Source organism: Siphateles boraxobius, unplaced genomic scaffold (assembly GCF_051911475.1).
Source record: "Siphateles boraxobius isolate OS27281-9 unplaced genomic scaffold, OSU_SipBor_1 7, whole genome shotgun sequence".
Taxonomy (NCBI): Eukaryota; Metazoa; Chordata; class Actinopteri; order Cypriniformes; family Leuciscidae; genus Siphateles; species Siphateles boraxobius.
Genome location: NW_027509197.1, coordinates 37727501 through 37739254, shown reverse-complemented (window position 1 = coordinate 37739254; position 11754 = coordinate 37727501).

The window sequence follows — 11754 nt, the reverse complement described above, 5'->3', positions numbered from 1 at the left end:
TTGGGGGTGGGGTTTGGGGGGTTAGTGCACGGATGAGGGGGAGGGAGGGTCTAGCTAGCCTCCGTTTTGTTTGACAATACTTCGAACTTCAACAAGAAGTGACGTCACCCAAGATCACTTAGAGCACCTTTAATATTAACTGTGTGTACACTACCGTTCAAAAGACTGGGGCAGTGTTATTTTAGTAGGCCTAATAGTGAGATAGGTTTTTTAAGTAGTTTGAGTTAAGCTTTTATTTTTATATTTTTTTAATTTTTATTTTAGTTAAAGGCCCACTGAAGTGCCTTTTATTAGTTCCCTTAAACGCGCAGCATTATTCAATGTGTGGACTTGAAAATGGAAAACGGGGCGGGACATATCAAACAGCTCCTCCCCTTTTTTTAAATAGCCAATAGCGTTTAGCTTATATTACAGCTCAGCCAGAGCCGTTGAGCTCAGTAAAGCTAAATGTATCGTCTAAATGCGAATTTTGTCATTGTTTTGGAGCACACAGCGTATAGATAACAGTTAGACTAACATATTCATACTAAAAGCCAAAAAACTTAAATTTTGATATCATGGGGACTTTAAGGTTATTTTGTCTTTTTTTATATAGTATGTCTTTAAATTCGTGTTTACTCAAATTTAATTGTTGGTTATTTTAATCAATCAAACTAAATGGAAATGAAAAATGATTCCTGGCAGCAAAATATAATAATTCTTTCTAATTTTAATAAATGTAATCAAATTTCCTTTTTTTTTTTTTGTAGAATTTTATTTGACTTAAGTAAACATTTATATTATTTCAGGTAGCCTAACTGAAGGAGCATAAGGAGCTGCTCCTTCTTAACAATTTTTTTAATGGTTTTCATTTTAGTTTTATGTTTATTTTACTTGGGGTTGGTAAGATTTTTAAATGTTTCTGAAAGAATTTTCTTATTATGCTCAGATTATGATGCTTCAGAAATCATTCTATAATATGAAACATTTCTTATTTGAAAAGTTCAGGTAAAGACTTCAAGACAAACTTCGATGTTTTTGATGGCCTAAATTGTTGAGTTGACAATATTGTGCTATTTAGTACTATACAGTATATGTAGTATATAGAATAATATATATACTGTATATATATATACTTTTCTAGTTGACAATATTGACTGTTTGTACTGTGTTTTATTTTATGTTTTAATTATTCTGATATCTTTTGATTGTTTCTGTATTTTATCTTTTATTCTAAACTGTTTTAATTATTCTGATTTCTCTTGATTCTGTTAATTTCTTCTATGTAAAGCACTTTGAATTACCATTGTGTATGAAATGTGCTATATAAATTAACTTGCCTTGCCTTGCCTATTGTGCTATTTAATACTATATTCAGTATATGTAGTTTATAGAATTATATATATATATATATATATATATATATATATATATATATATATATATATATATAGTACTAAATGGCAGAAACTAGAAAAGTTACTTCATCAAAAACACACACATGCATATACTGTATAGGTTGTCTTTATTAGTTTGTATTAATTAACATCATCTTTTTTTAAATGATTGCTGTAAATGAATGAAATTTACACTTGGATGAACACCTGCCATATGAATGGAATCATCTCTTTGGATTATGAGGACACAGGATTAGCTGTGTTGATTGTGTACAACACAATTAGGTCAAATACACCTAATTATCACTCTGTTACAGTATGAATGAAGAAACTTTTGCATATTTGGAGCTGGGCTGAAGAGGCCTGGATCTTTTTTGGGTAGCTCTGGATGTTTTAGAGACTCAACGGTAAAGCAAAGTCGCTGAACTTTGACTTTGTTATTTATGGGACAGCCAAAGACAACCTTAGAGCGAACAGATCGAGACCGGTTGGAGAAATGTCCTGGGTAACGCTTATGCATTAATGGACCGGGTGATTTGAGTCTATTCTGTGCATACTGCCATTCACGACCCGTTTTAATTAATATGCCATATTTTAAAGTGAAATGGGATATTTAAAAAGGAAAAAAAAGAGCAAAGAGGCAAAAAGGACGGGAAACGATTGGATTGGGAAAAGTGGTCGTTTGCTAGAATGGAGACAGACTGAACATGAGTTTGCAAAAAAATTGACTAAATAATAGCTATTTTAATATTGATGAACATTATCCAATATCCCATAGCCTAAATAACATAATTGAAAGGAAAGTAGTTTCAGAAGATCAGAAGTCCTTTTTATCTCAAAACTAAGTGCATCAATAAATCGTTCACAAAGAACAAGGATCTGCATTAAGTAAATATTATTAGCAAACAGACGTCAGAAGACATGGAACATAGATCACGTCATTTACACTGAAGAAAAAATGGTGTTGCAACAATTTTCACAAGAAATTTCTTGTAAATCTCACAGTTAATTACATATAAATGGCAAGTAACAAATTATGAAGTAGAAAGAATGACATCTTTTAAAATATACTCAAGCTATCTTGATATAAAGCTTCAAAAAATATCAATTGTTACAGTGTACGTTTATGCTAATTTTAGTTCTTTTTTCATGCTTGGCAGTTGTACATTGAAAATGTACAGTTGTAAATAAATCAAATATTACAAAGGTGTTTTACAACAAAATACTCTTTCATTCACTATTATATACTATTTCAGTTTTCTACTTCAAAATCTCGTTTAATTCAATGTGTTACTTGTTTCATTGTATTTATTTTTGCAATTTACAAATTATTTCAGAGTGAAAATTGTATTTGTGTGTGTGTGTGTGCGTGTGTGTGTGTGTATGTGTGTGTGCGTGCGTGTGTGTGTGTACTCAACGGGCTTATTACCTCACCCTCATCTGTGTCTGACCTGGCCCTCACTATCACTCGTGTAACCATAGTAACCACCTCTCCACCATCACAGGCTGCTTTTTTCTCAATGCAAATTGACTTTGTGCTTCAAAAGCCCCCCAGATCCTCAACCCTCCACCGCGTGACCAGCAAACGCTCTCACAAATTAAACAGCCCAGACAGACAGTGTCACATTTCAACAATGAAATGATTCTGACATCCAGCTGAGATTGTGAGATTGTGTGTATGAGCGCATGAGTGTGTGTTAGTGGGGTTTAGATCAATGTTTCTCAACCTTTTCTGTCTTATATAAGAGGGTTTAAATAATATTGTGGCAACATCCATATATACTTATACATTCAGTAATTGAATGTGCTGTTAATTAAGAAAGACTTTCAAGAAAATAATACATTTTTTATTAAATATTTTTTTAATTATTTTTTTATTTAACATTGTATTTATATTTTAAAGTGCAACTTAAAATGCAATGATACTAAAAAATGCAATATTTAAAAAAAACAAAGCTTTAACAAAGCAAAATCTTTCTAGTTTGGACAGGTTGTGTTCCCATTAACAAAACTACACAAGGTTTAAAATGTAATTTAAATAATAAATACAAATTATAATTTAAATAATAATAAAAAGGATTTAAAACGCAATATTAATAATGAAAATCTTTTAAAAGCAAAATCATTCCAACATGGACAGGTTGTGTGAAGCCATCATCCTAAAAAACCATGAACAAAACTACACAAGGTCAAAAAAGATATGACCCAGACTATATAAAGTGTGAGTTAATTCATTTCTTCACTTAATTATTGGCTGCTGAGAGCAGGAACGCATTAAAATGTAAGAAATATTTACAAACAAAAATGGTCCATTTGTGTGCCATGTGAATATTTTTGCATATTGTTGGGCCTGTGCAGTTCATGGTGATATTTAATTCAGTATTTGATTTTAGGGACATTTTTGTTTAACTTTGTTTTACCGTGTCCGGCTGCTACTTGATAGAGCAAAGCCAGCTGAGAAGAAGTGCTCTAGATCAAGATGAAATGAAATCATTCAAATAATGTTGTACTTGTATAGTTGCTAAAGATGTTTAAGCAGCAGATCCAGACACACACACACACACACACACACACACACACACACACACACACACACACACACACACACACACACACACACACACACACACACACACGGCTGGTCCTCAGAGGGTTTTGGGCTTGTGGTTCGACTGTCTGTCTCCATAACAGCGCGTCTGGCGGGCAGCCAGTAACTCATCTCTAAGGGTGTTTTCACTCGAGCCTCTTTAAAAGAACTCAAAAAGTGAAGCAATTAAAAATAACCCAGCTCTCGTTGCATTCACATTGTCTTAGGCATTAAAAGTGGACTCAGATCTCATTTGAACACAGATTTTCACAGATTTGTTTATTTCTTAATCGTTTGCGTTGTAAGTCACTAGTAGAAACATTCATATAGAAAACTATTGAGTGAAAGAATGAGTAAAATAAAAAAAATAAAAAATGAAAAACTCAGCCCTCCTTCCAGAAGATTAAAATTTATTTAATCAGTATTGTGCATTTATTGGAATATAGTTTTTGTTTCAACATTGTTATATGGTTGCAATGGGTGTGAGAACATATTTAAACTGGCTTATGCATCTTAAAACAAGGCTGCGACTTATGAGAATAATGTTACAAAATGAATGAGAGTCGTACATTAGGTAGTTACATCACAAAAGCAAAAAAAAAACAAAAAAAAAAACAGTTAATGAGATAAGTAATGTTTTTTTAAATCACTAACCCTGGGAATAAGCAATACAATGGATTGTTTTTGATAGTTGTCATTTAAGGTGCTTTGGATTAATAAATTAGCTAACAGTACTATTTATGATTGTAGTCCTAATCTTATACACAAAGGCCTGAAGGTCTCCAATATAAAGATATGTGTAGAGTGCTGCTGTTTTAGCAACATGTGAATGTACCAGTGGAGTGTTTTCAGTCAGCCAGTGTTTGATTTGTTGGGTTTTTGCTGCCATCTGCTGGATTTTGGGTTGCAGCACATTTCATTACAACAATAGTATTAAAGATGATTTTTCCCCAATGTTAAAATACTTGTATTCAGTTCCACTAATATAAAAGAGAATTGTCGCATCTAGGGCACCAAAGTATGCTTGCTGACCAAATACCAGTGATTTGATATTTTGTCAAAGCTTTAGATGCACTGGAGAATATATTAGGACATAAAGTTATAGAAATTAGTTGTTTGTTAGCAAATGCCTTTCTTTAGTCTGCACTGTAAAAAAAAAAACTAAACAAAATACCAACAAAACAAACTTTAAAGTTGTAATAGACCAAAGTTTATTGGACCACGTTTTACATGAAAATCTGTTTCAGAGTTTCTAAAATGTAAAGTTGGATTAAATGTACCTTGCCATCTCTTTGTAGGCTGATTGTAAATTTTTTGACATTTCTGATTACAATTGTTTCAGTGTAAATCCTACACAATTCTTTCCCCTTTTGTTGTTGCAATTTTATGTTAAAATGCCAAAAACGGTGGTTTGGTTTTGCTTTGTGAAGCATAGTTAAAAGTAAGCAATATTTTTCATTATTTTTATTATACTGGTTGACTCTCCTCAAAGACTGATAGCAATCTATAGACTAATAGAAGTGGCCTACATATTAAAAAAATTATCTTCTGTGGAAGTCTCAGGAGTCAGGACCAAAACAATCAGTCTGAATACAATGATATGAAGTCCTACCCATATTCACTAGAGGCCATTTCAATGTATACATACGTATCGTCTTGGTTACGTATGTAACCCTCGTTGATTCAAGCAGACACGAGTCGGGCTTACGATGTTAACTGGCTTCTATGCAAAGAGAGCACACGGGAAGCTACTGGCTCGACACACAGGCAAAAGAATCTAGCGAACGTGTTTGGTGTCGCCCCGCCCGCAGCTCTACAAATATCTGTCAGCGAGGCACCCTGTGCCAGCGCCCAGGAAGAAGCTACACTCCGAGTGGAGTGGGCTCGCAACCTGGGGGGGCATGGTGCGTCTTGGGATTGATACGCCTAGACGATGGCATCCACTATCCAGTGGGCCAACTGCTTGGAGACAGCCTTTCCCTTCTGCTGGCCTCCGTAACAGACGAAGAGCTGGTCTGAGGTCCTGAGGCGTTCTGTCCACGTACAGGCACAAAGCGTGGACGGGACAGAGAAAAGCCAGGGCTGGGTCTGCCTCCTCCGGGGGCAGCGTTAGCAGGTTCACCAAGCTGGTCCCGAAAGGGAGTGGTAGGAACCTTGGGCACATATCCAGGCCGGGTTCTCAGGATCACTGAGGTCCAGGAGAAGGCGTAATTGGGTCCTCGAACCGCACCTGGCTGGCGATACAAAAGGGAACTGAGGCTGGCATGGCTTTACAGGGTCGCACACTGCCAGTCTGGCCTTCTTGGGACCCAGGAACAGAGGAATTTGCTCTTTCATTGAAAATTTGGGTGCCGCTGGACTCTGGGAAACAGAAACAGACACAAAACAAAGATTCTCCAACCGGCCCTCCTCCGGAGGAGGGAGTGGTGTGGTCACCATCTCCCGAAGAGCTTGTTCCTCCATTCCTGGGTGGCCCGTCTCAGGGACGCTTGTGCTTGCCACCTGTCCTGGCAGAGTCTGAGACGGGCTGGGCGGCCTACCTGCGGACAGCTCCACGTTGAGGCTTGGGTGAAGGCTGCTGCTGTGGCCTAGTCGGAGCGAAGGCGACGGCAGGGGGACGCCCTCAGCGACGAGAAGGCGGAGGATCTTTTACTGGCGGACGGGTGGAGGCAGCAGCAGGCCTTCAGGGCAGGATGTGTTGGATCGCCTCCGTCTGCTTCTGGGTGACAGAGGACTGTTAGGCGAAGTCCTCCACCGTGTCGCCGAAGAGCCCAACCCGGGGAACCGAGACTTGTTGGTCTCCCTCATATCAGCCAGGTTGAGCCTGAGATAGGTCTGGACTACCCTCGTGCATGTCCATGAGTGCTTTGGCCTGGTGGACCTGCAGCAACGCCATGGCATGCAGGGAGGAAGCAGATTGCCCACTGGCTTTATAAGCCTTGCCCTTGAGAACAGACGAGAACTTACAGGCCTTAGAGGGGAGACGAGGATCACCCTTCCAAGAGGTAGAGGCCACCGGACACAGTTTCATCGCGACAGACCGTTCCACTGGATGGATAGCCTCGTAACCCTTCACCGTTCCTCCTTCAAGGGTAGTGAGGGGGGAGGAGGAACTAAGGCGGTTTCTGGCAGAGAAAGGTGCCGTCCACGACCTAGTAACCTCCTCATACACTTCGGGAAAGAAAGGCACCGGACCAGCACGGCCCGCCCCGAGAAAACAATCATCCAACCGAGATGGTTCGGGACACGGTGAAGGGTTCCATGCGAGTCCGACCGTCTCGGTGGCCCGTTTCAGCTTAGCTGACATTTCTGGATCCGACTCGGGCAACGCTACTCTCCCAGAGGGAGGTAGCGCCAGAGACCAGCTCCCCTTCCGATCAAAATCCTGTCCTCAGGAGGAGCCTGAACGAAACGGCTGGTTGGTCCACAACAGAGGGACCAGCACGTTCCACTGGCTGCGGTGCGACAGAGGAGTGAGGAGCCCACCGCCACGGGGACTGGTAACTGGGTGGGGAAGCCCTCCATGTGATCCTCAGATCACCCATCCCACACGGTACAGTAGCTCTCTTCTGGGGTGGGCCAGAAGGGGTGCTAGAGCGAGGCATGGGAATGGGGACTCCACCTTCACGGATGAAGGCGAGTCTCGTTCTCAGCACCGAGATAGTCATGTTCCCATAATGCAAACATGAACCTTCCACAAAAGCTGCTTCAGCGTGCTGTAAACCCAAACACATGATGCATCTATTGTGACCGTCAGCTGGGGACAGGGAACGACCTCATCCAGAAACGCACGGGTGGAATGGCATCTTAAAATGATGCAGACACACCCGTGTTGCTCTCTCAGGAAATAGCGCTCTCACCAGTGCCGGAGCACACAGGGGAATGAACGCCGTAACACTGACAGGAGATGGTGCAGCCTATACCAGTGAAGCAACCACTTTCTTCGACCTCTAATCAACTGTCAGAACAAACAAACACAAAGAATGCTGTTAAAAAGGCAGTTGAGAGCTCAGAAGGCTAGCGATCACCACTGCACTCGAGCTGTGGACACACCAGCACCGGGAGAGACTTTCAGAAGAAGCACCGACACACTCGCTCATTGAAAACACTCCAACACTCTTCAGAGACATCGACATCCGATCGGCTCCGAAGCGAAAGATAAGTGGTGCGTGCATCTGCTTCCGTATTTATACCTGCCCTGCGGGGCGGAGTGCGAGATGCAAATCTCGCACGCCAATGTGCATTGGCTCGTTTTTTCAATACTCAAAGATGACAGGCTCCCTAAGCGTGATCCCAATCAGTACGGTACGTCCGACTACATCAAACATGAGCGAACTGAAAGGGAACTATGGTCCTACCAGCCTGTCAACATATGTATGTGCATACCTGCGCGCGCAGGCTTTACACGTCATCAGCGCGTTTCATGAGGCTTTTCGCATCAGTCAGCAGCAAACAAACAGCAGCTGTCTTTTACAGCTCCTCCTTAACCAAAACAATAAGATTATGATGCAATCATGTGGTACAAGTAGAGTTCTGAAGTTGTGGATGTTCATTATTATTGTAATGTTATGTGCTTTGAGACATGAGGTAATTTAACGCCGTTTCTCGTGACGCTTAGCAGACTTTGCTCTGGCTTTGTGTGTTCATGTGTTTTGGAGGAGGCGTGGCTTTGGAGAAGCTTTGGGGAGGATGAGATATTTCTTTCAAAGCTTGATATTGCTAGCCACTCGAATCTACACACCCTAGCTTTAAATATATAGTTATTATTTAGTTCTAATACCTTGTTTTTATGCCTAACTTTCCTGTCATTTTGCGTGAATCAAACTGATAAGTTCTCAGCCAGTTGCGGGCAGCACTGATCTTTCACATTCAGTTATCCTCAACTGCATTGTGGATTTCACTTGTGTTTACTGATGTAAGATGTTGAACTGCATGTATGACTAAAATTTTTAACTATAACTACAGACGTGAGCTTTAGTTGTGTAGCATGTGCAGCTCTTGTGTTCATGCTTATGTTAACCACAGATACACGTTCAATGATAAATACCCTGTATTATATTCTGGCTACTGTTTAATTGTATTTCCAGCATGGAAAATAATGCACAATGGTTTGTGAAGATGGCCCTGACGTTTCTTTAATCCCCATGTTTCTTGTCATAGTGGTATTATCTAAGGTCATTATTATTCATGCTCTCTATCCTTTAACTGTAATTAGTTATATTAAAATGGTTACTTTTGCATGCAAGTCTGCAGAGTCTGTGCTACAGACATGAATAGCCAAATTATGTGACTGACTTGTGCTGTTAATTTACTAATTGATCTGATTTTTTTACCTGTTAGATGACAAAACAGGTGAGAAAATCCACCAAAACATCACAGAGACTTGAGGATGAACTCTTCTGACTTTGAACCATTGTGACACCAACTTCTGAACAGGTAAATTCCTAAATTTCTTCAGAAAATGTATTTTTTATTTTGGTTGTCAAATTTTTACCTGTAATATTTTATATCATCAGCAGTAGCCAAAAGCATCATATGTTCCTTATCAGCCCACAGTAATACGCAAATCTCATTGCCCGGTCAAAACTAGGCTGTGTTCAGGGGGCTTTGTGATAATATCATTATTATCCTGACATATTACAAGTAAAAATTAGCTCATATCTAACTGAGAGGCTAATCACCCACCTCTAGTATGATTGCACCCATTGGAGTCATGAAACAGGCCTCTGATGAATGGATAAAGGCCCAATATCAACACGATCTCATCCAGAAACACACTGTTTTACAGCGAGCCTGTGACTGTATTACCTTTAATAAAAAAGAAAAATACCAGTCATAAAGAAAATAGCCTCCCCCACAGAATAGTTCATTTTCCTGCTGCAGAAGCTATTAGTTTCTCCCTCTGCAAAGCAATTTACATCTTCATAAACAATTACAGTCCTGCTTGGGCAATTTACGCCGTTGTTTTAAGGACATTGTGTAACCGAAATTAATATTCCGAGCCGATGGAGCAGAAGTGGAGCGGTCATTAGCTGAGCTGCCTGGGAAACACAGTCGAATCTTCGCCCATAAACCACCATAATCCTCATTCAAGATCTTTATCAACAAACAGATCTTCTGATAAACAAGACATTACGAGTCTGCATTTAGTTTCTTCTCTGTAGTAAACAAGAAATGAATTTAGCATGTGAATGAGTTTGGAGGCCTAAATTAGCTTGAACAGATAGACGTATTAAATATTTATGCCGGCTCCATGTGAGATTGTCCGTTGTGTTTTTTTAAAGCACCAGAACAATGATAATCTCCATCCTTCATGGTGTGCTGTTGGATGGAAGAATGAGAAAATAAATAAATATGAGATCAGACAAAGAAGAGGTCATGAAGAAATCTAAAAGAGAGAGAAGACCAGATGCCACATGGAGAGACATTACACAATTAAGCATAATATTAATGCAAAATTTGGCTTCTGTTGGCATTAGTTAGTTAACATTAGTTAATGTATTTGGGATGATGTAGCGATAAACAATTCTTCTACAGCATTTATTAATTAAGGTAAAATTAATTTCAACGTACACTACCTCTCTAAAGTGTGAGGTTGGTAAGAGTTGTTAATGGTTTTGAAAAGTCACATTTTTTTCTGGAAACTGTGATGCATTTTTTTCAGTACTAAAACAAATATAAATATGAAAATTAGTGCTTTGTTATCAAGGAAACATTCTAATTTACTATGAAGTGATGTCTTTGTATTTATGCTCACCTTGAAAATGTCTCACTGTGCCATATTGCTGCATTTTTTAATTAAAGTTATCTCAAATAAACAATTATCTCAAATAAAACTATTTCCACATCCCTTACGATCACAACCGTTCAATAAACACAAACCTCCTTGTGGAAACACTTTTATATCCGGTCCTCTGTTTGACCTCTGTCAATCACAGCACCTCTATGACTCACTCTCAGAGCAGCTCTCCTATTGGCTGGAAAACCAGCGGTGAGTTAATGATGATGTTGTGGTGAAGAACAGCATATCAGGTTTATCCTACAAAAGTATATCAAATGTCTCAAATCAAATGTTTTACCTTGAGTAGTTTTGTTCTTGGTTTCGGAAGATGAGGGCATCCTTTAGTGAACCTTTAGTGTTTCGGTGTGTTTTCTTTTCCATTTTAAAATTTGATAAGCCTGTTAATTTACCTATCTGAGCTAGGGATGGGCAATATACCGGTAGACATGATTAACCAGTAGAAATTTGTCAACCGGTAGAGATTTTGGACTCTATCGCGGTTATGCTCACTTGACGTTGCTGTGCTGCGCAGTCACGAAAGCTTATTGTTTGCATGCGTTTAAGCATTGCAGTTTAAAAACAAGTGATATTAAACAATTGAAACAGTAAAAGATAACTCATTTCGCTATATGCTTATGAGCATTTCTGCTCACAAACCGCCTTTTTTCTGCCTTATTAGGTTAAATACCTTATTGAACGGTCAAATACACATATTTATGTGTCAACATGCCTGGCACTGCAAGTATCCTCATAAACAGTTATTTAAGTGAAGGTAAACAGTTGACAAACGCTTGTGTAACAGTAGATTAGATCCGTGCATTAGCTCTTTTTTGTTCTTAGTTTATCACTGACTGTTTACTTGTCTTTCTTTAGTATTAGTTATGCTGGTATTCGTTTTGTGATATTGAAATTGGTAACTAGAATTTTAATTAAATGCCACAAAGTTGAAATATTTTCATGCAATAATTTTGCCAAAACATTCTCTCTTAGAAAATAAAAGTTTCAGTTGG